Source organism: Callorhinus ursinus, unplaced genomic scaffold (assembly GCF_003265705.2).
Source record: "Callorhinus ursinus isolate GAN/ISIS: 27379988/994484 unplaced genomic scaffold, GSC_fseal_2.0 scaffold10, whole genome shotgun sequence".
Lineage (NCBI taxonomy): Eukaryota > Metazoa > Chordata > Mammalia > Carnivora > Otariidae > Callorhinus > Callorhinus ursinus.
The window spans coordinates 31,763,687-31,787,902 of NW_027397072.1; the positions used below are offsets into that span (position 1 = coordinate 31,763,687).

At 47.2% G+C, this 24,216-nt stretch overlaps 1 long non-coding RNA gene across 4 annotated transcripts; it reads left to right on the plus strand.

The window, feature by feature from the left end:
• Positions 1-9,384: 9,384 nt before the first annotated feature.
• On the plus strand, positions 9,385-19,940 carry LOC141373497 (uncharacterized). 4 transcript variants are annotated; one of them, XR_012379558.1, is made up of 3 exons: positions 9,385-9,642; positions 10,548-10,745; positions 19,512-19,940. It is a non-coding gene; the product is annotated as an uncharacterized lncRNA (long non-coding RNA). The 4 variants fall into 4 exon arrangements; XR_012379560.1 differs by lacking the exon at positions 19,512-19,940 and adding an exon at positions 17,183-17,244 and having other exon boundaries at positions 10,548-10,756; XR_012379559.1 differs by lacking the exon at positions 19,512-19,940 and adding an exon at positions 17,183-17,244.
• The last annotated feature ends 4,276 nt before the right edge of the window (positions 19,941-24,216 follow it).

Consider the following 24,216-nt stretch of genomic DNA (forward strand, 5'->3'; position numbering starts at 1 on the left):
TGCAGAAGGTGTGGTCTCTTCTTCCTACTATTTTTCTTGTGCTGCCAGAGTCTGAAGACTTAGAGGAATGACTACAAAACGTCTCACCTTCGCTTTCGCCCATGAAACACAAAAACGCTGCAGCAAACTTCAAAGTCTGAAGGGTCATTGTATTCTGAGTGAGTGTAACAAACAGGCGTTTTACTCCTGTGCCTTAATTTGGTTCTAGTCCTCGGGTCCTCACGCCCTGGCTTCGGACACCTATTCGGGGCAGTTCCAGACACCAACAATAGCCATTCATCAGTAGTGTTTGAACTACAGATCTTTATCCACTGCTCTTGATTGTGACTGGGTCTGCAGTAATGAAGAATTAGGCCAGCAAGTTGCATATCCTCAGAACTTGGTGACGGACCCAGTTGTAAATATCAGTTCTGCTACTACGAGCAATGTGATCCTGGGCAAGTTACTTAATTTCTCCAAGTCTCAGTTTTCTCATCTGTAGAATGAAGTTAATAGTACTTACCTCACATAACCGATGTGACAATTGAATGAGAGAGCATATGTAAAGAGTGTCGCCCATGGGTGGCACAGAACCATTACTTGACAAACGGCCCACGAATGCACTGTTGGTCTGGCGTAGGAGGGGCACAATATCCCTTTATCTGTTGACCAGGACGATCGAGAAAGGAACAATTTTGCTTGTTAATATTCTCACACCTCTTCCTCCTCGATTTAGCCCTTCACTCTCTCTTGATTGTCTACCTGCTGCTCCCACCAAAATGTCAAAGCTCTTTGAGGACACAGATTATGCCCCAGTGGTCAGCGGAGTCTACATTTTTAGATGGTTAATAAATATTTGTGCATGGATACATGGATATCTTTTTCAACTGACTAGTTGAATATGACTTCTGCTGGGTATCAGTTCCCAGGAAATAGAGTCTAAGATAGGAGAGACATGGGTGTAATATTTACTGATTTCCCATACCCGCTGCCAATTGCTTTTAAAGGTATTAAATCCAAAAGCTTGCTGCTTTGCATGACTGGATTAGATTGCATATAGGAATTTTGCATAGCAAAAAAGATACATCACACTGATTTGCATCTCAATATCTATTCCTTTCAAAAGGCTCTCAAAAACCTCATAGTCCCCCAGCAATAATCATGTACAAGGCAAAGAAATTAAGAACTTGGGCTGGAAAGACATTAAATTAGTCTCTGGAGTAGTAATGTAGTAAAAGACATAGCCAGGGGTGTATTCTTTCCCTGGACTTCTTTCTGGCCCCTGCCACAGACTCTGAGCAGAGCAAGCACTCATGGGGAAGGTTCCTCTCGGATAATGAGAGAAAATACATTAAAATCTTGTTACAAATCGCTGCTTGGTACTTTGGATTTGTTATACTGTAGGTCAGATTGCGTTCCCATGCACAGCGGTGTGTAAAAAGCATCATTCCTGATAACAACAAAAACCTGCAATATAGAGTTTCTAAGGCACAGAGTCCCTTAGTAATAAAAAGCTGCAAGACCCAATAACCTAACAGTTCTCTTTATCTCCTTTTATCAGCATTCCAGGGAAATCTACTGTGCTTCTTCCTTCCAGTCTCTTAGGAATCACGGTGATAATGAATGCTTGGGGAAGGTGGGGGCGGGTGGATGGAGGGCGGATGAAAATGAGCAGGTTATTATAGCCCAGGGTGGTTGTGTTAAAAAGAGGAGTCTGGTCTGGTCAGAAAGGAGGCAAAAGGTTCAGCCTGGCTTGTAAGAACTCTGAGGGAATCAGAATTCCAGTTAGGGAATCCAGAGTAGTAGGGTTTGGTTTGTTTATATTTGTTTTACTAGAGCAGTAAGACAGAGCACAGTTTCTCTGTGCCATGTGTAGATCTACTGCTTGGGGAGGAAAGACTCTGATACAAAGATGGGACTTCCTCTCTCATCAGGAAGGGGAGCTGCCTTCGGTAGAGCCCCAAAGCCTATAAACAAGGTTTTGCCTGCCAAGTGAGCAGGATGGGTGGTTGCCGGTCCCATTTTCAGAAGTCATTTCCTCCGGGGAGCCCTGCCCAGCTGAGCCCATTCAGCTTGGCAGCCCAGGGCACCCTAGGAAGCTCCTAACTTCCACACACCAGAGCATGAGGCACCCACACGGCCCGGAGTTTCCCTTCAGATGTTCGGCCCACAGTCCTCACAATTAAGCTTGCTTCTGACAGGTGTTCTCAGAGGGGAGGAGGGGAGGGTGGGAGAGTACAGCCATGGGAAACACCCCTGGTAGTAATAACTGATCCCCTTACCAAGTTTCTCACTCCCTTCAGGCCCCCCTCTTAGTGAAGCCTTCTTGGACATGCTAATTAAATATACAATTTTCCCAGCCCCTCCCCCCAGCACCCCCTAGCCCCTGTCCCTGCTTTATTTTTCTCCACTGAGCTTATTACCTTTTGACATTATTTTTTTTTTATGTGTTTACTGTCTCTCCCACTAGGTTGTAAGCTCCCAGAAGGCAGGATTTTTGTCTCCCTTGTTCACTGGATTCCCAGTACCTAGAACAGTGGGTAGCACAGAGCAGACACTCCATAAACATATTTGTTTGAATCGAGGCCTACTGATGGCCAAGTGCTTTGCGTTGATTACAGCCCCCAAGCCAACCCTACCAGTGAATGTTGGTCTCTCCCAGAGGGTGTTTCAATGGCCACTGTGTTAGTGGGAAGAGTCACTCTGATTAAAAGTTTCAGAATAAGTGCTGTTTTCTTCTCTTAATCTTAAGTCCAAATTGGTTAAAAAAAAAAAAAAAAAAAAAGCCAGATCCTGCTCTCCTCTTTCTCTCAGTTAGACTTGATTCTGTCAAGGAGTCAGTCTTGGCCTGAAGCTTGATCTCCCTGGAAAATGGTTGGCACCCCACTTTCTTGCTTTCACTGGGAGAGGTGGCTCAAGAAGTCATGGTTCTTAGTTAAACAACAGAAATCCAAACTGGCTAATTTAAGTAGAAAAGATATTTATCGAAGAATGTTAGGCAGTTTGCAGACTCTCTGGGAGGGCTCGAGAAACAAGCCTAAAGCAGCTAGAACAACACCCTAAATCACACCATAAAAGCGGTCCCAGAGATACCCCCATTTTTGCCACTCCTGTGTTCAGACACTCCAGCTCACCTTGCCCCCCCCCCCATCAACATCCCCAGTAGGGGCACAGATGCTGCACTGGGCATCTCATCCACACTACCTGAGAAAGTGGACCAGGCTGCTGCCACTCTCACTTAAATGGGTTTACACAGCACTTGCTCCTTACATAATCAACTTCAGAGCGTGCAGGGAGGGTGTCCTACTGGCGAAACCTGGCTCCAACGCTGGCTCCTTGGCAGCAAGGGAGCCTGGGAAAGCACGTATCTGATCTTCTCCTGTGGGAAGAAGATGGGATCACATTCCTCAAATGATGAAGTGATCAAAAAAGTACGACAAATGTCTACTTCGTTGATATACTTGGTTCTCCTGGCCAAATGCCCTCTCACTAGCACTTACTAGTTACTAGTTGCTTACTGCAACATTAATTTCTAAGAGTGAAATCTTACAGCCCCCTTTTCACATGAGAAGATGGACTTAGGTTCAGAGACTCATCCAAGGTCACACGGCTCAGTAAACTCAGATTAAATATTCAAACTCCCACACCACACTGACTCGGCTGCACTTCACTGCCTTCGTGCATCGGTTGCCTCTGCTTTTCTATTCTTTATTATCTATGTCCTCGTGTATGTTTCCTTTTGGTCCCATCTCCCCTGTTACTTGATAGATTCCTATTCTTCTTTCCTTCTCCCCTCAACCCACTGACTAAAGCTAGGAGGGTCCCCAGAGGTCTGCAGCAGACGCTGGTGGTTACCCCATCCAACAGCCATTCACCTCCTTCCCTTGCTGACAGAAGGTGGGCTTTGTCCAAGAGACACTGGGCGGGGCCTCCGGAGTGAAGGGTGATTGGTCTAAAGGTGAGCATGTGACCCAGTTCTGGCCAACGAGATGTAAGGAGTAACCTGTCAAGGAGCTTCCGGGCCTCCCGGATAATAGAGAGCCGGGGAAGAGAATAGCACCTTTCTGCTCCCTTTCTTCCAGCTTGTAACTGATTCTGGAAGGACAGGACGGCCGCCACACTAACTGCCCCACTGGGAATGGTGGAGTAAAGTCGCTCCAACTCGGCACAGTGTGTGTGCACGTTCCTGAATGCTCCAGTGCCCACCTATACGGTCGACTCTCAGTTAACCTGATCCTTCTCCCCACCCATCCACGAGTTCCGGCAGCAATTCCTCTCAGGCCTCACCTCTCCAACCTCCCGTGTGCTTCTCCTTTGGTCTTCCATCACCCTGATTCCCTGACCACCTTAGCACCCCCTGCCGCGAGGTACCCGCCCTGCTCTCACCTGCTGGGATCCACTTCTCTGGTGCCTGGCCTCATACTCTACCGTTGGCTCTACCAAGTCCTCTTCTCTAGGAACCTTGACGTCAAAGTGAGCAAAGTTTCCCTCACACCTAGAGGGAGGCGGCAGTTGCACAACATTGTAGATGCAATAAATAAAGCACACTGAATTGTGTGCCTTAAAATAATTCGTCGAATTTGTGTGAATTTCACCTCAAAAAACCAAATCCCTTCACTCTAAACTTGTTTTGCTCACCCTATTCTCTTTTTTTTTTTTTAAGATTTTTTTTTTTCTTATTTGACAGAGACACAGCGAGAGAGGGAACACAAGCAGGGGGAGTGGGAGAGGGAGAGGCAGGCTTCCCGCGGAGCAGGGAGCCCGATGCGGGGCTCGATCCCAGGACCCTGGGATCATGACCTGAGCCGAAGGCAGACGCTTAATGACTGAGCTACCCAGGTGCCCCCTCACTCCATTCTCTTGCTATTAGCCTTCAACAAATTTGGCCCTCCCTTGAAAGAATGCACCGTATCTCCTGATAGGTCTTATCCCCCATTTCATCTGCCACCTTTCCCTACTCGATAGAAATCCTTAATATGAAGTCCATGAACACCCAAAGAGGGCTGTGAACTCCCTAAAAATATTTGCAAAACTTTAAACATTATATATGGCATTACAAATATTTTAAAGGGGCCTGTGATCTCCAAAAATATTAATGCAAAACACATGTTAAAAAAGAGGAGGAAATTGATGTATACAAATATACATCTATATATATATATAGAGAGAGAGAGAGTATATCTTCAGCAGCAGTTCACAGACTTCAGCATGCACCAGAATCACCAAGAGGGTTTGTTAAAACACAGATTTCTGGACCTCCCCCCCACCCCACAAACTTTCTTCTTCGGTAAGTTTGGGGTGGGGTCTGAGAATTTGCATTTCTAACAAGTTCCCGGTGATTATTTTGCTGCTTGTCCAGGGACCAAGGCTGTTGTGAGATACATAAAAACTGTTAATATGATTGCCTCCAGGGAGGGGGGACCTTGTTGGCTAAGGGCGCGGGTGGAAGTTGTTCTCACTGTGCACCCTTTTGTATCTTTTGAATTTCTGTCTATGTGAGTATATTACCTACTCAGAAACAAACTTGAGATTGAAAAAAAAAAAAGTGGGACCATCCCTACCTTAAACTCACTACCCTCACCCACATGGTAAGAGAGAGTTTTCTTTAAATAACTAGAGACTCTTCTAGAAGGTCACCACCCTCTCCCTCTTTCTCCCTTTGCTTCTCATTTGTATGCTGTGCATCCACTCAATGTTACTTTATTCAAATAATCCCTGCTGCTGGGTACCAGAGCACATTTCCACTTTCCAAGAGGAATCCTACTTGTGTTCAAATAGCTAAAAAACACAATGACGAATTCAGTTGTCTAAGAAATTAAAACAATCATGAAATACTGTTTTCTGCCAATCAAATTAAAAGTTATTAAACATCCAAAATATGTTGGCAGGCATGGGGGAACACAGACTTTTTTGCACTACTGGTAGAAACAAAAATTGGATCATCTCTAGAAGGCAATCTGGCCTTTAAAAATGTGCACAGCCTTTGACCTAATTAATTCTACTTATAGAAATAAATCCTAAGGAAGCAAAAAGAGATGCATAAAAGCATTTATAATTAAGGATGTTCATTTCAGCATGAAAAAACAGAAAAAAATTCAATGTCGAACAGTGTTTATTAAATATACTGTGCCAGATTTATCATGGAATGCAATATAACAATAAAAAATCATATTGTAAAAAGGTACTTAATGACATGGAAATGTGCTCATCTTGTATTATCAGGTGACAGAATGTAAATCAGGTGACAAAACAGCACCGTGATATGATGCAATATCTTTAGAAAATTATGGATATCAGATGACTTGAAGGATCTGTTCTATTGTATTTAATAGTGGTTATCACTGACTGGAGTGATTATAGGTGGATTTTATTTTCATTGTGCTCATCAGTATTTTCCAACTTTCCACCCTGAGTGTATATTGCTTTTATTAAAAACAAAAACAGAAACGGGGGAAGGGAGCTTATATTGACAAAAGTTATGCTTCCTCATATGAGGGAAATCAAGACCGTTCAGATACGAGGCCTCTGAAGGAGAGTCCTCAGGGACTTCTGTCAACTGCCCATCCTGACACACCACTCCCTTGGGTTGGGCGAGCTTCTGGCAACCAGGGATTCATGGGGGTCAGAGCTTTTCACTCTGATCTCCATTTCTGCTGCTGCTTATCAGGACAGCACCCACAGGAGGCACCACAGTGGCGCCCAGCCCCTGGCCAAGGCCCCAGCAAAGCCACCCAAATCCACCCAAACCACTGGCTGAGAACGAAACATGGGCACAGGTCCTAAGGGAAGGAGCATGTGTCATGACCTGCGTGGAATGCTGGGTGGTTTGTGGTTAACCGCACCGCTCGAGGAGGGCTGGCTTGAGGCCAAGCGAGGTTGGAGCGTGGGAGCCAGTCATGGGAGTGAGAAAAAAGAAAGTGTAGTAATTAAGACAGAGACTTAAGTTGAAACAGTGTAGGAGTTGACAGAGATAAAGATGCAGATAAAGACTGACTTAGGCTGACTTTGAAGACAGAACCAGTTTTTCCACTGGACTTTTCCAGGGCTTGTAGCCCCCTGCTCACACAGAGCCATTGTTTAAAACACCACCACCAAAAACCTCATGGTGATTCTAAGAAAATGCCCAATCTGAAGAACATATCTATGGCTCAGGTCTCCTGGGGACTTTTTTAATATGTGCAAAGCCTCTAACATTATTCTTCACAGCCATCTTCCGGGTAGACTAGCCGGGGCATGGTCGTCCCCAGACTTTAGAAAAAGAGAAAACAGCTGAGGAACTGAAGTCAAGTTTTCACAACTCGACCATGTTGAGAAGCAATACTATAGGATCTATCATGTTTGTTAGTTTACTGTTCAAGGAAAGTTTCCAAACTCTGTGAACTTCCATGTGGCTATATATATATATGTGTGTGTCTGTATATACATATATATATATATATACATATATATATATATATATATATGGCAAGGATTAAAGCTGTGACTTAGTAGAAGGAGCACAGGATGTAGAGGAACCATCCAGCTCTGCAACCAACCGGCCAACCACCACACGAGTCTGAGTGCTAGCCCCGCACTTGAGTCAATTAACCTCTCTGAGCCACGATTTCCTTGTATGTAAAGTAGAGAAGTTCACCCCTCAAGAAATATTTATTGAGCACCTACTATAGGTCAGACCCTGTGCTAGGCAGTGGGGACCCAATCATGAGCCAGCTCCCATCTGTCATAGGGATTAAATGGTGTTATGGCCACAGTCTGACTTTGGGCGCTGCAAGTTAAAAACAGTTTTTACATTTTTGAATTAGTGAAATAATTAAAAGGAGGATATTTTGTAACTTGTAAAAAAATTATATAAAATTCCAATTTCAGTGTCCACAAATAAAATTTCATTGGAACACAGTCCCATTCATGAGCTGACATAGTGTCCAGAGGCTGCCTCCACGCTCCCATGGCAGACTGAGCAGTTGTAACAGAGACGGGACAACCCACAAATCTGCAAATATTTACTGTCTGACTCTTTACAAAAAAAAAAGGAAAAAAAATGTGCTGACCCTTGGACTAAAGGGAAAAAAACAAGGTGATTACAGACTGTGAAAAGCTCTATGAAACTAAAAGAGGGAAGGAATTTGTCAAAGCTGTTAAGGTGAAAATTAAAATGCTCTGTGGCTTTATCTAGTATTTTGTAGAGTCAGCTCCGCTCCCAAATCTGAGTGTTTCTAGGTCTCAGTGGGCTGCGGGTACCCACCGGGTGAAGGAACAGGTGCATCCGGAAGGTCAGTGGCTCCCGCCTCCACCTACGTGATGCAGGCCCTCTAGCCCCAGCCAAGACGCGCTGGTGTTCCGGAGTCTTCCGGGGAGACTCATGTGTTCTCAGGCTGCCCTCTGGGAATACACCTGTATTCTTGCCAAAGGCGCTGTTTCCGTGACACCAAAGGTGCAGGGACCAACATGCAGCTATGCTTTCTGCCATCCTCACCCGCGAGAGAGATGCCGTGCTGCGCAGGGGCAGGACAACGCCCCTCCTCCACTCGGTGTCCCTGGGAGTTAACTTTAAACCCAGAGCACACAGCTACGGCCTCTGTGTCCCTGAGACCCTGTGAAAACGGCTCCTAAGGTCCCTGCTTGCTGCCGGTCCCCCTGGCCTGGGAGACGATGCCCGAACTCTCGTCCTTCCCCTCCCCCTCCGCCACGCCAACACCTTCCCCCCCACCCCGCCGCCGGGACCTGTATTGACGCCTGAATACAGGTGTGCTTCGGTTTTACAACCTGCTGTATGAGCTCTGTGGTATACACATGGTGTTTCCTAATCCAGCTCCCGGCAGCCCCCCACCCCTGCACTTTCTCCTACAACTCCGTGACACACGAGCTCGGGAAGCCGGCCGCAGCCTCCCTCGGTTCGCCCGGTGTGCGGTGCGCACGGGCCGGGCAGCTCTGGTCGTCGTCGGCGCCAAGCCAGTCGGGGGCCCAGGGCGCCCGGGAAGGCAGGAGCACAGGCTGCAAGGGAGGCTCCCGCCTCTGGTTCCCTGTGCGGGGCACTCTGGCCTCTCTCACTGTCATCCTCCCGGACTCCGGCCTGCCCCTGCCCCATGGGCTGAACCCTGTCCTTGACTCCTCAGCCCAGCAAGTCCCACCGGCACCGGCTCTGCCAGCGACACCCTGCCGGGAAGGGTCCAGTTCCCCAGGTCCGTGGACGGCCTGCCACAAAGGCTCCACCAGCCAGGGCCCGCACAGCATTTCTCAACCTTGCGGGCGCTCCCCGCGCCCGCTGCATCTGGCCTGCTAGGTGTTCAGACTGGGTCAGCATCCTTAACTCTCCCCTCCCCACCCATGCTTGGGCTTCCTGCCCCCCCCCCCGCATTTTTAAGGAGTGTCTTCGGCTCCCCTCTTTAGCCCAGAAACTCTCACCGGCTTGCGTGAGATTGGGCTTCCGGTATGGAACAACCTCGCTGTTCCATCAGTTAATTCTGGCCTTTTCCAGGCTGGCTTCCTTCCTTTACCCTGAAGGACCTGCGCCACCAACGTCCCAGCATGGCTCAGGGCCCAAACGCACTTAACAGTGACGGCAGCTGGGGTCAGGGCTTGGTTTCAAGCTCTAGCCCAGCAGAACGAAAGGTGGGGAAACAGGTGGAAAAGGCAACTAGTAACACACGTCACACTGCCTCTGAGGTGGGCTCAAAAACTGGGGCGGGCCCCGCTTAATGGGAAAAGGCAGCCATTTTTCTTTGGGAAAAGGCAAAGACTCGGGAGGTGGGGAAGACAGAGGGTGGGGGGGGGTTGACAGAGCACAGACCTGCTACCCCAGGGGGGGCTAGTGTTGAGTTTCTTTTTTGAGGAAAGGCAACGTCTACATTTGTTTCTGTACCTTTAAGAAAGAGAGACAAAGGGACAGAGGGAAATGTGCACTTGCAGGACTCTCAAGCGATTAGCCAAATCCCCCTGGCTTCTCTGCCCTATTTCCAAGCCTGTGGATAGATCCAATTCCTCTCTTGTTCCTCTGTCCCTCCTAATCCAGGATACGATTGTATGAAGTAGATTAAAGGTGTCTGTGACCAGTGTAGGGCCTGCTGCACCTCAGGAACCGTTTTGCAAGAGTCTGTCTTCATTTTAATTCAATTAGCAAACTTGGAAAATGCTCATGCTGACTGCTGATTCTTTTTTTTTTTTTTAAGATTTTATTTATTTATTTGACAGAGAGAGACACAGCGAGAGAGGGAACACAAGCAGGGGGAGTGGGAGAGGGAGAAGCAGCCCCTCCCCCAGGAGGGAGCCTGATGCGGGGCTCGATTCCAGGACTCTGGGATCATCACCTGAGCTGAAGGCAGCCGATTAACAACTGAGCCACCCAGGCGCCCCTGACTGCTGATTCTTGATGACAAAGTGAAAATTGATGCAAAGTTTTATAGGGAGTTTGTAACCTATGGGACTCTCTGTCCCTCCAGCAACGCCCTTAAAAAGCAAGCTCTCAGAGGCTGGTGATCAGGCATGTTTCAGGAAAAATTCTTTCATCGGGTGGGAAGTCAAATGGGGGACGTCCAGGGTCCCTTCTAATTCAAAGCTTTTATGTCTCTAAGGTTACTGGATGCCGAAGTGCAGGGCCAGAAAAAAACGTCTAACAGAAGCAGTTTTAAAAAGACTTGACAACGTGGTTTACCCAGAGCAATGTAAGCCCAAACATTTTGAACTAGAGCTGTCAACCAAGAATGTGTTTGCAAACCAGATACAATTTAAAATAAACTTCAGCCGGCAAATGACAAACCTTCCCTAAAAAGGTAATTAGATGGTGAGTGAACAAACTTTGGAAGTGGTATTAGAACAGATTTCTACACCATCCAACAGGCGTTCACCCTTTTAACTCCAAACGGACCTGTGCACTTGTTTGGGGCGGGAGTGGGGTGGTGAGGGGGTGGGAATAAAAAAAGGGGAAACGTTAGGATTGTTGCATTCTACTCAGCCGGAGGCTGTGGGAAAGTGACAGGAAACGGAGTACTCCGTGGTAGCTTTACAGAGGAAAGCAAAACAGGCTAAATCCTGAGGATTGTGGTGCGGGAAGAAAGGGTTATAAAGTGGGTAAGGTGAGGTCCCCGGGGCCGTGGGAGCAGGAGGTCCCTGGGACAGTGGGACACACCTCAGTCCAGCTGCTGGTACCCACAGCAGGTGGACAGGGAGTGGCTTACCTTCTTCCTCTGTCACTGGTGCCCTTCTAGATCTTCAAGGCACCATATTTGGAAAAGTTCTCGTTCCTTTGAGGCTCATACCCTTCACCCACACTAACCTCTACCTTTTATTGGTGTGGGGGTGGGAGGAGTTTTGGTTTTGACAAAATATATTTTTTAATATTTTCACTGTGCAATAGATCATACTTACAAGAGTGTGCATGACCTATATGTACAGTTTAAAGAATATTAGCAAAGCCAAGCGCCCACACATTACCACCCAGCTTAAGGAATAAAATATGGCCGATACCTGGAAGCTCCCTCTGTTCCTGCACCCCTTTCCAATTGGCTCTCCAGCCCTGGGGCAAGCCACTGATCTGACACCTGAGTTGTCCCTTGCTTTTCTTCCTGGTTTCAATCCATTTATAAGGGATCCCTAACCATTATATTGCTTAATGGTGCCTGGTTTTGAAGTTCATCTCATGAATCCATACTAATTATAATCTTCTCTATTTGCTCTTTATGATCCACGGTCAGTATTTTTGAAATTCGATATGTAGCTGGAGTTTATTCATAGTCTGTACTACATAGGATTCCATGGTCTGATTACACCACGATCACTTCTCCATTCTCTTGTTTACGGACATATGGGTTATCTTTTTAGTTATAAACACAGCTATTGTGAACATTCTCATACAGGTCTCCTATAGCATACGTGCGAGCATTTTCTAGGACCCAGCGACTCAGAGTGTCCTCTGCAGCCCCACTCCCTGCTGGTGCCCAAACCGGCACTGCTTTACGACGACGAGTGAAGGAATTTGGCATCAGATCATGAAGCAACTACACTATTAAATACAGTGTTGGGGGACCAGCAGTTTTCCTAGGGCAGCACTTCAAAGGAGCAGCTGAGCTACGTTCTGGGACAAGCACCTCAGTTTTTCTTACGTCTGGGACTTTGCTGAGCACGAGGTGCCCTTTACCTTTTTTCTTCACCTTCATCTCCTGACCTTAGGGTCACCTCTCCCCAGTCGGTGCAGACGGGCCCCTCACTCAGTCTTGAAATTTTGCTCAACAAAAATCTGTTGAATGGATGAATGAATGAATGAATGAATGGTTTTCCCTTCCCCACCCGCACATCTTCCTTAGGAGCTTCTTTGTTCTTCCATGAACCTCCTCTCCCCAGTTGATTTGTCGGGGGGAGGCAGGGGCAAGCATGGACATGCAGGCTGGGAGAATCAAAGCCCTTTCCAGCATTTTTCCTCCTGGAGCCAATAAAGGAGGTCACACTACCTCTCCAGTGCAAAAGCTACGACACCATTCCACGGGCTGTCAGCCACCCTCTTTACCAGCTCAGGAGGAAGCAGGTCTGCAATGACAGGGGATTGATTCAAGGTACAGAGAAAATGAGTAGGAACAAGAATAGGAGAGAGGAGCTGGTAGCACTCAGTCCCCGGTTCCACCATGTTGGGCTTGGCTGCATCTTGCCCTTTCCATGTGGTTATTCAGCCTCATTCTTGGTTTTTCCCTTTTTGCCCAAGCTGGCCGGAACTGTGTTTCCAGGTCTGGAAAGAAAATAAATGCTCCATACTTTAGCCCTCATAAGGGACACAAAGCTGGAATTGAGATTAACTTTTGGACTGCAATGCTTGTTTTCATGGATATGTTTGAAGAATGGTTATCAGTCCTTTGGATTTGTGTTGGCACAAACACCAAACCAAAACCCAAACCGAACCAAACAAAAAATACCAAGCAAATGGGAGATCTGAGGTTACCATACTGCCGAAAGTGTCATTCACATCTTTCCCACCACTGCTCAGGTATCAGCTCGGTGGTTTTGCTTGGCTCATGACCACATGTGTGTCAACGCTGATCTCACACCAGGCACGCAAGGCCCTCTTTCCCAGGGGCAACCTCTGTGGTACATCATTCGGGATACCATGTGACAGCACGAGGAAGGCTCTTTTCCCACATCCAAATATAACCCACACATATGTGGAGGGTCTGGGAAGAATGTGTGATAGCAGCCGGGACAGTTGAGGATCTGCTGATAAAAGGAGATGGAGAAACTCTACGCAAAGGGCTGTAAGAAATAGCAGGAGTCTCCTGAGGAACATTCGATCCAGAAATAATTGCTTTAAAAGCCAGAGGGGCTTTTAAAACTGTTTTACCACAGAAATTGAAAGCCCTTTGTGGGCATTTCATCTGTCTTAGTTCAACCCGAAGGTGGACACAGAGCACAATTAAGTCACAGTTGTGGTGTCTGGAGTGGATAGAACAGATCAGGGCATCCCCTCCCTCCACCTCACCCATAGATACGCACCCCACATGTTCTTAGGTCACCTTGTCACAGTCTGTTCTGGGATCTGCCCAACGTGGGCATGCCCCTGCGGTGGATAATCTTGGTGCTCCTCCAAGGTTCTCTCACGTCTCTTCTGAAGGCTTCCATGCCCTCCCTTCCATGTTTTCTCTCTCTTGCCAGGGCTGCTCCTGGGCTGTGTAAACCCCCTTTGCTCACAGCCAGAAGAGCTGAAAGTGGCTGGCCATTTAACCCCCAACTCTGTGGCCCTTAGCCAGTAAATGCTGGGGAGTACGAAAGCCCCCTCTCTTGACTCAGGCTGGTACGACTCTGGAGCAGGTGTTTGAGAACTCCGAAAAGTAAACCGTAGCAGGCGAACTAGGGGGAAAGATGGGGATCCAGGGCACCACAAACCTACTGGTGAGTTTGTCATTAGTTTTTCCTCCAATAGCTAGCTCCCTGCCTGCACTCGGAGCAGCTTAAAACTCAGAAGAGGACAGTGAGGCACAGACTGAGTGCTCCAGGGGGCACACAGAAGGGAATCCTCGTGCTGAGAGACAGAGAGCAAAGTGTACCACTTTACTGTTTTTTTTTCTTTCTTCCTTTCTGCTTCTCTATGTCCCAGCCCCCAAGCAGTGCCATGGCTATAGGGCCTGGTATAGAGTACCAAGCTCAAGGAGTGCTAGCTATTAACACCGATGCATGAATCACTTTCACTGAATGATATTTTTTGGCTCAGGACTGGTCATCTCAGCTGGGGACGAATGATGTTGAAGCTGGAAGATGGAGGTTGGAAGAGAAAGTTGTACTTCTCCTGGGAGTTTTAGTTACCTACTCCCACCTGAGAGCCTCCCACATTATCTTCATTTCTCCTTCTCTCTCCCTTCCCTTCCTCCCTTAAGCGAAAGAAGGGACGAGTGTGTATCCGAGAGGACATGTTTTGCAGGAGTTGAAAAAGAGTAAGACTCATTTCCTCACTCTCAGCTTCAAGCCCAGACTGAGAGCACTATTAAATAAGTCAAATAATCTGTAAGTTAACAAAAGTTGAGAGTAGAAAGAGCACTAGCCTTGGAATCAGAAGGCCTGGATTCAAACCACAGTTGTGTCTCTTATTAAATCCATGGCGGTGAGCAAACATCTTATACTCCATGGCCTTCCGTCTGCTCTTAAATTGCATCTTAATTGGGGGTAATGATACCTGCTTGAGGCTTCATGCATTGACATCTGTGAAAATACCTGGTACACATCAGGTATAAATATTGTGGGACTTGGTCTTGATTTTTATCCCCTCGGTACTCAAAATTTAAGCTAGACAAAATGAAAGAAACTCAGAAAACATCAAAAATCGAATTTCAGAGCTGGAGTTGATGTGACCTCTCACCTCTGGGAAGAGAAAGTGGGGGTCCAGAGGAGCTAAGCGACTTCTCTAAAGCCACCTGGTCAGTTGCAGAGCTGGGGCTAGAATCTGGTCTTCACCAACCGGTTCTCAGCGTTCTGTTCCCACAGGTGCCCTTACAGTGAGCGAGTTAGCATGGTGGCTACCTTCACGGCGGACAGGCTGGTCTCACGAATACGAAGCAGGTGAGAGTAGCTGAGAGGACGCTACGTCATCCAGCCCCGGCCTGCTTGCCATACAAGGTTAAGGGACTTCAGGATCCTTGGGGACAAGGAGGCCCTCTCATGAGCCTTACAGGCTATTTGACTAGGAGGGAAAGATAACAAATACCTGTGGTAACTGATTTACTACGTGAGCCAGACTCCTAAGGGCACAAGGAGAAAACAGCTTTATTCTTTCCCACCACGGCCTTTTAACCCCTCTCCGGGGGCCCCTCCCCCCAGCCCCAAATGACAGCTCAAGCCAGTTACACGTTTCCCAGCCACTTTCACAATTAATTAATTGCATCATTTTCAGATACTGAAAAAGCACAGTCAAATCTAAACCCAAACATCTCTATCACGTCCAGTGTAAAGCATCCCCTATCTCTAGATTGATCCTGACCCCCAAACTGCAGACCAGCAGTAGGAATGATTCTGTGGTTGCCCTGCGTTCTTTCTGCACCTGCCTCTTCCTCTACTTCCCCCACTGACCATAATGGCCAAGGTAGCGATCCCAGGCTCATCCAGGGTAGAGGTAAGGGGGTTGGGGGCGGGGGGGTACAGATAAGTGGGCCAACAGGTTTCATTTAGCCTGTGCTGTTGTGATCTGCCCTTGGTGAGCTCTGTGTGGCCAGGGCCCAAACACTGGGTCTTTCTCAAAGAAAGAGCTGTGTGGGGTCTCCAGAGAACTTCCTCTTTGATTTACTCTCCAGTTCTTCCTCGTTCCTCCAAAGGCACGCTGACAGAGTCCCCTTCTTTTAGAGCCACCTTATCCTTATAGACCATCTTCCTGAGCCAGACCTTTCAACTCAAGCCAGATCCCCTTCCACAAGTGTCCGCCACACGCTGGAATTGCAAGCTGCCCCCAAGAACTTTTTCAAGGTCTCTCCATTAGCAAGCATGTTGCCGCATCTCAACCGAGCTGCAGCAGAGGGGCAACTGGAGATGTCAGTTACCCCCTACGGTTGTACCATCTTCCCTATGAATGGTTTTTCAAACCCCCACCTTGGATCACCTCTCAGGAAATGCCAAAGACAGTTCAAATGGTGTGAATTGAAATGTAAAACCAGTCAAGTGGCTATAGCTTCCTCAGCGTTAGTGTGTGGGACAGCTATCAAAGGACAACCCTGGGACATCCTGGATGTTTTATTACCCAGACACCCAACTCTTTGAGAGGCAGGTAGAGGCCTGTAGAACTTTGAGTCTGAGCTTTTCATGGGGATCATGAAATCAATTAGTATGTCAACTAACATTTCTTTCTTTTTTTTTTTAATATTTTATTTATTTATTTGACAGAGAGAGACACAGTGAGAGAGGGAACACAAGCAAGCGGAGTGGGAGAGGGAGAAGCAGGCTTCCCGCAGAGCAGGGAGCCCGATGCAGGGCTCGATCCCAGGACCCTGGGATCATGACCTGAGCCGGTTAGGGCAGACGCTTAATGACTGAGCCACCCAGGCGCCCCTCAACTAACATTTCTGAATAGAATAGAGAATATCACACTGCATCATATGGGACGATGAAGCATTGTTTTGCAAAGTTTTTATTACTGTGTGTGTGTAAAATGTAGCAGGGTTTTTTTTGTTTTGTTTTGTTTTTTAGGTTTTTTTTTTACCCACGGATCACTGTCAAAAATGTTTAGAAACTCTGCTTTACAGAATAACTTCTAGCCAAACTTCTAGCTATTACAGTTAAATGCTTTTACATTCCCCACAGATATAAAATAATGCAAAAAATATTTTGTTTTTTTTTAATGCAGTAAACAAAATTTGGAGCTATTTTAGTAAAAATCCAATTAAGTAGACTGCTCAGGGAATTTACTATCCTGGTTAATTGAATCTCTGCATTAATGAGGACAAATTTGAAAACCCTGTCAAGACGCAGGATCGCAGAACTTTAGAGGTGGATGAGACCTTGGAGATGGGTTTTCTCCAGCTCCCTCATTCCCCCGCTGGTGGGGGCCCAGGCCCAGAGGAGGGAGTGGCTTGCCCTGGGCCCAGTGGGCGAGGAGGGGGGAAGCCAAGACCCAGGCCCACAAATGGCCGGCTCAGAGCTCCCATGAGATACAGCTGAATCTCAGTGCAGTCGCCCATAACGCTCCGGGTTGCTTCTTAAAATAAAACCCCAGCTCTCAGCTTGTCTTTGCCATTGTCTTTTCCCATAGGTCAGCGCCCCTGATTTACAGAATTTAGAGGAAACACCAAAGATCTGCTGGTAGCATCTTAAAGGTTGGTGTGGCTGAGCCTCTCACTTTTTCTCTCTCTCTCTTTCTCTCTCTGATTTATTAGAACTCACTTTTCTTTGTTTGCTCTGATCTTGTTTCTTCACATATATTATTAGTATTCCAGACACAGGGTGAGAACTTTTATTTTTTAAATATGTTTTTTATATTGCTTGAGGCTGAAAGAGGTTGTTTTCATTCTTGGAACTCACTACACCATCCGATGACCCCAGCTTGCCACTGTTCCGGCATACAGACTAGCATTTCATTCATTCTAGCACACTGACACTGAAATGCATAGCGCCGTCCTCCAAAGACGCTTGCTGTCCTCTGTGTATATTCGTTCTTTCAACGCATATATACAAGCACCTACTGTGTGGCAGGGGCAGGCACTGTGTGGGATGCTGGGGATGCAGCAGGGAATAAAATGGAAAAATTCTTACCCTTACAAAACTTGTATTCCGATGGTAACAAATAGACAGTAGGTGAATACACAAGTAAGTACATGGTATGTCAGATCGTAATAGGTATGAAGCGGGGGAAGCTAGATAGAGGAAAATAGGGATTGCTGGGGGTGGGTCATTACTATTTTATCCTCAGGGAGGATCTTGGTATTCAAAATACAGAGACCTAAAGGAAGGAAAGGGAGTGAGACACGTCATGCCCTGGGAGGAGGGAGTTGCTGGCAGAGAAAAAAATAGCAAGTGAACAGCATTTTAAGTATCAGGCTACAAATACTTTACATCAGGTACCAACGTCGGACTTGTTAAATCCCCCTCACCGGTGGCACAGTCCTAAAGGTTATTAGATGTTGATTTAGGGTAATACAAGTTGCGTTGATTTGTTCCATTCACAAGCATAAGTGCCAAATGCAGGCATTCTGTAGTGAAAGACACAGATGGTCCCTGCCCTCACAATTAGTGACCAGTCAAAAAATCACTATCCATAATGGTCAGGGTAGTAAGAGTGCTGCAGAGGAGAAAAAGCATGAAAAGTCTCCCAGAATAGGAGGAAGGGGGCTTTCAAGAAGAGGAAATAACAGGCTTGGGTAGGAGAGCAGATGGTACATGCCGGGGTTCCCAGGTTGGTATGATTGGAAAGTGAGTCTCGGGAAATGGGGGTAGAAATGGGAGCACATGTGGATGCCCCTCTGCTCCCTGGAGCACTGTTAAAATCTTTCCTGGTTGCAGCCCCAAAAAAGTGGGCTGGGTTGGGGGAGGTGGGTGGGGGGGCTCCGGACAGGTAGAGAGGAGACACATTATAAAGTCACAAAGGTAAATATTTAAAGCAGAAGAATGATTTGATTGGATTTGCCTTTTATAAAGATCCACTGATACACAGAGGATGAAAGAGGGAGAGACTGGAAGCTGGAGAATCAGTGAAGAGGCTGAAGGGGCCGACAGATCCGGAGTAATGTGGGTGAGAAAGGCAGGAGGCCCCCTAAGAGGCTGACAGAAGACACCGAAAGCGCGGGCTGGGCTTGCTGCCCTTTCGAGGACCGCGTGGACACGAAACAGGGTTGGATGCTGTATCCGGGGCACGAGAAACAAGTTTAGGGGGAAAGGAAGTGATTCCCTCATAGAAGACAGAGCCAGAAAAGAAAAACTATGTCCTGAAGGCTGTTTGGAATTCCTCAAATGACACCATTTGGCATAAGAAGCAAGGACTGTTACTTTCCCAGATGATGGCCTGAACGTGTAATTGTAGAACTGGCCAATTAATTTGGGTGAATAGATTCCAACTACAGAATATCATCAGATACAAGATAAAATGTAAAATAATGTGGTTAACTCTTCAAAAGCCATCCTAGGATTTACATATCTAAACAAATAGTACATTCCTTGGAGGCTACATGTTATTCCCAGGGTCTGTACCTGCTGAGAACTGTCTTGGACTTCTTTTGGGGACCTCCCTTCATGACCATAGCCCCAGAGCTAGAAAATTCTCGGCCTTTTAGGGAAAATCTAATTTTTAGAAAAGATGCTTATTTGCCACCAAAGACCGGTGGTAGCCCAGGACAGGGCATGTGGGGGCGTAAGGAAGAGAGATGGAATACAAAAGGGCAAAAGGGAACTTTTGGGGGGTGATGGAGGCATTCATGTCTCAACTGAGGTGATGGGTTTCATGAATATATATATATCTCAAAACTCATCAAAATGTATACTTAAATATGTGCAGTTTATTGTATGTCACTTATATCCCAATAAGGCTAATTTTACCCCTCTCTTCCTCGGCACTGCCATCTGTTACTGGGCATCATGGCTGCCCTCAGACCTCTGGTGAAGCCCAAGATCATTAAAAAAGAGGACCAAGAAGTTCATCCAGCACCAGTCAGACCCATATGTCAAAATTTAGCACAACTGGCGGAAACCCAGAGGCATTGATAATAGAGTGCACAGAAGATTCGAGGGCCAGATCTTGATGCCCCAACACTGGTCACAGGAGCAACAAGAAAACAAAGCACATGTTGCCCAGTGGCTTCCGGAAGTTCCTAGTCCACAACGTCAAGGAGCTTGAAGTGCTGCTGACGTGCAACAAATCTTACTGTGCGGAGATTGCTCACAGTGTCTCCTCCAAGAACTGCAAAGCTACTGTGGAAAGAGCAGCCCAGCTGGCCATCAGAGTCCCCAGGCTGCGCAGTAAAGAAAATGAATAGACGGCTTGTTGTGCATGTCCTATTTGTGTTAATAAAACCATAAAACTACCAAAAAAAGCTATTTTTAAAGTCATTTGTTGCAAAGAGTTATGCCTAAAGCTCATGATCATGCTCCTTTTCTATTTTTTTTTTTAATGAAAATTTAAGAGAATACTCTTCTGGTGTGTCTGCCAGGCTGACTTGAAGGCAGTTCTCAATGCAGATTGTTTTTTGTTTAAAAAAAAAAAATCACAGAAACAAGTGACCTACTACTATTAAAAGACAGTCTTCGTGTGAGTCTGTACATCCTAGAACATATGTTTTTAAACTTTGCAGTCATGCCCTGTAATCTAATTTGGAATCCAATGACTTGGTAACTTCTGGTTCTTCTACTCACTCTCCACATACATAGTGTTCCTTTCACTTAGCTCATCCAGAGAAAGGGTTGAAGAAGAACAAGTATCATTGCTTCCACTAACTGAGGTTTGCATTTCAGATATCCAGGGCCAGCTTTACAGAGCCGGGATTCCAGAAAGATTTCCTGACTGTCTCCCACTCCCACCTCACTCCCACCTAACATTGTCTTCTGACCCATTTGCCAATGTCTGGAAGTCTACCATTAGGAGGATGCTTTCCTTTGGGTTAACAATCCCATTCTCCCAGAATCCCATTGGAAAATAGGATCCTGGAAAGCAGGCCAAAGGGGAGAGCCTGGAGTTAGCAGAGGGCACTGTGAGGACTCTGTGGCCTCCAAGGGTGGAGGCCACCAGTGGAGAAAGGGGAGTCCAGAAAGGGGAGACAAGGTACCACAGAGGGTCTAAACTAAAGCTATTCCCCATTTTTTAGTCATTTATATTTTCAGAAAGCATTTATTAAGTACCAACATCCCCACCCTAGTTTTACCTCTGGATGTAGTACTGAGCACAGCGATATAAAATGGGAAGTTGAGCGAAGTTGATGAGCAAGCTGAACTGCTCTCTCCCGTACCTCAGCAGTGAAAGAGCCGGCCCAAGCGCGAGCAACTGGTCCCACGGGAACTCAGAGGCCAGGTGCTCACATCACACCTTGAGCAGCAGTTTGGAAGGAAATGAAACCGATTATTGACAAATGAAAGTTGAAGGGAAGCGTGAAAACTCTGAATGCAAAGCAGGTGGGGGGTTGCTATTAGAATAGTTCACCTAAAGATAGTCTAATTCCATCTAGGGGCCAGTATCGATTAGGTTTCATGTTCATTTGGGTTCACAGTTTGTCTATAGCCTCCTTTGACTTTGTGGGGCCAACAGTGGAAGGGAAGTGGGTGTCCCCTTGATCTCTATGCTCAGCCCATCATCCGAAGCAGAGCCCAAGAATGGAGAGGCTTGGAGACCAGGAAGCAAACTTCGTGGAGCTGTCTGGAGCTAGAAAAGCCTTGAAGTGATTTAGAAGGAAAGTTAGCAAGCCCTCCTTTTGATTTGTCTCCCCTCAGACAAATGAGGTTAGAACCACAGTGGGGTGGTCCATAAAATTCCCAAACATTTGGTCTCTCCTGTGGGCTGGGCTCTCACACAGCTCAGCCTGGGGCACGTAAAGGAGAGCGAGGCCAGCCCCACGTAGGGAAGCTTGTATTGCACTCAGCTGCGGCCCAGGGCAGTGGTCTGAGAAACCAAATCCAACCTCAGAGCTCATTCTTGAGTCTGGCAAAGGCATAGCTGCTCAGGGAATTCCACTGTTGAGGGGAGATCATTGAAATCAGAACCCAGGCAGGGGATTGTGCTGGGCAAGTTTCATGCCTCCCACCCTCCCTCAGCCCCTTCTTAGAGGAACCACCCACTGACACAGGGCTGGGCCCAGGATCCCGGATGTCTTGACCATGTGACCCTGAGCCCTTGCTGTCCCTTCCGGCACCACAGCTGCCTGGCACAGGGTGGCTCTGGCTGGCCAGTGACCCAGGACCCAAGGCCCTGCGAGAACCGATGGTGGGTCTCTCTCCCAGCAGCACCAGCAGTGGGTGAAGCAGCCTCGCCCAGTTGGGTTTTGCCACAAGAGCTTCATTTGTCACCCCTGCTCTGTGGAACGTCCCTTCCTCCTGGGAACGTAGAGGAGGCCAAAGAGGCTATGGGAGGCCAGAGTCAAGGAGTGACCCAGGAGAGAATCAAGGAGGAAGCCCATGGCGGGACAGAAAAGTAGACACAGAGGGCAGCTGAGGCCCATGGAGGAGCCTGAAATGCCTGTCACCAGTCCCACGTCAGGGTCCCCGGAGCCAGACAGGATCCAGAACCGCCCTCCAGCCCCTCCTCTGCGAGTTCTGACCCCCGTGGCTCTTGTCTTGCATATCTGTGCCATGTTCCTTATTGCTCTGTGTGGAGCAATATCAAACTCACCCCAAACACCCCCGACTTGGGTGAGCTCGAGGTTTCTCCCCCTCACTAACAAATGAGCCAGAAGACAGTTTTGCAAGCAGTCCCTGGCCTCTGCTGAGCAACAGAAGGCCAAAACTATGATAGGGTCCCAGGGAGACCAGTGAGGTCCTTTGCCCTCTGGGAGCACAGGGTGAACCTGCAGGCTGTTTTGTTGCTGGGCACTTAGGGTTATTTTTTTTTTTCACACAAATCATTTTGCCAAAGTTTAGAGGCAACAATATGGTGCAGTAGAAACAAAACTAGAACAAGGGTCAGGAAATCTGTGCCTCCCTTAATCAGCTATGCGAGGTTGGCCAAGCAATTTAAGTCCCTGTCCCAGTTTTGTCATCAGAAATGCAGGACGAATATTTGCCCTCCCGCCTTGAAAATTTTTTGTGAAGATCACATAAAAATAGGCATACGAAGCCTTGGGGGAGCATGGGTAAGAACGATATTATTTTATAAACTGTAAATGACAATGCCAACCGACAAAGGAGTCGCTGCCACGCCCCTCTGCCAAACTTGATGGACTCAGCACCAAAGCAGCCAAAAGATGAATGTTTGTATCTCCTAAAAATGAAAACTGTGGCTTCCTGCCAACAACCAAAGTCGCTGTTAATTCCACAAGGGACATTAGCCGAATTAGAATTTGTCCCCCTCCACTGCCTCCCTGTCTCCTCTCTCTCTTTCTGTCTCTCTCTCTCTCTCTCTTGCTCACTCTTGATCTCAATTTCCAGCTGCAGATAACCACACAATCCAGCTGAAAGTGGCTTAAACAATAGAAAATTCTCATGCGGTTTCCAATTCCAAGATTTGTTAATTTACTGGCACATCAGTTGGCTTATATCCTCGGGCTTATTGCCACAGGGTTACAAAAAGGCTGCTTCCGTACCTCACCAGCACATTCTCTCCCAACCACATCCAAAAGCAGGAGGGAAGATTTTGCTTAAATGTCTCCAGGGCATTTCTATCATGAGGGCAGAAAACATGTCTGGGAATGCACTCCTCCTCACACACACACCCCCAACACAGAACGTGCAGCAAAAAGCCTGGGAAAGGCCCTCAGAGTCTCTAGTGGGAGTGGGCACCGCCAGCAAGAGAAAAGTAGGGGGTGGGGTTGCAAGGCAGTAGCACAGAGGAGACATCTGTAGGGTTGGCAAGAGAATTTCGGTGCAGAGAATGGAGTTCATTCTCACTAAATGAAGCAGAAGAATTTGTTCCAGGGTATTAACTGGCCAACAAAACTGTGAAGGCTAAAGAAACAGATTCTGGGTTGGGTATTCAGAAAAGAGTCCTGCAGTCACCCTGCTGCCTGGTCTGTGCTCAGAAAGCCACAGGCTCCAGAACCACACTGCCGTGGCCATGATCAGGAAGCCACCAGCACTGTTGCCACCTCCTTGACCACACCATGTCTGCTGTGGTCTGCACCAGGTTCACAGATGGCCCATCCTGCCTCTTAACACCCACAAGGCCAGAGACTGGACATTTTCTCTGCTCTGTCAGCTACAGAAAAACTAAACACCTCCCCAACCAAATTTGCCAGTGGAAACTTGGCTCCCCCTCAATTCAGTGGTTCAAGATTCATAGGAGAGCATTCAACAGGCAGAATCAAATCACAGCAGAAATTATAGCTGCAAGAGAGTCTGGGAAATGTCCTTGTTTGCTCTTAATCACCTGTGATACAGGGAGGTACACCAGGGGAAGGAAGGAAGACACTGAGTTCCAACCCCACATAATCAGCCACAGCAACCAACTGTGTCTGCCACACTCTTCTTTGGGCTAGAGTTTCTAACTTTAATTGCATCAATCCATATGTTTAAGGTGGGGACCAGGGGTGGGGTCTATCCCTGATTCCAGAGGCACAGGACATGACAGTCAGCATACCTCATTCTCCTGGCCACAGTAATTGGCTCAAGCAGACACATGCCTTAGGACTGTTCAAGCTGATCAACCTCAGGACTTTT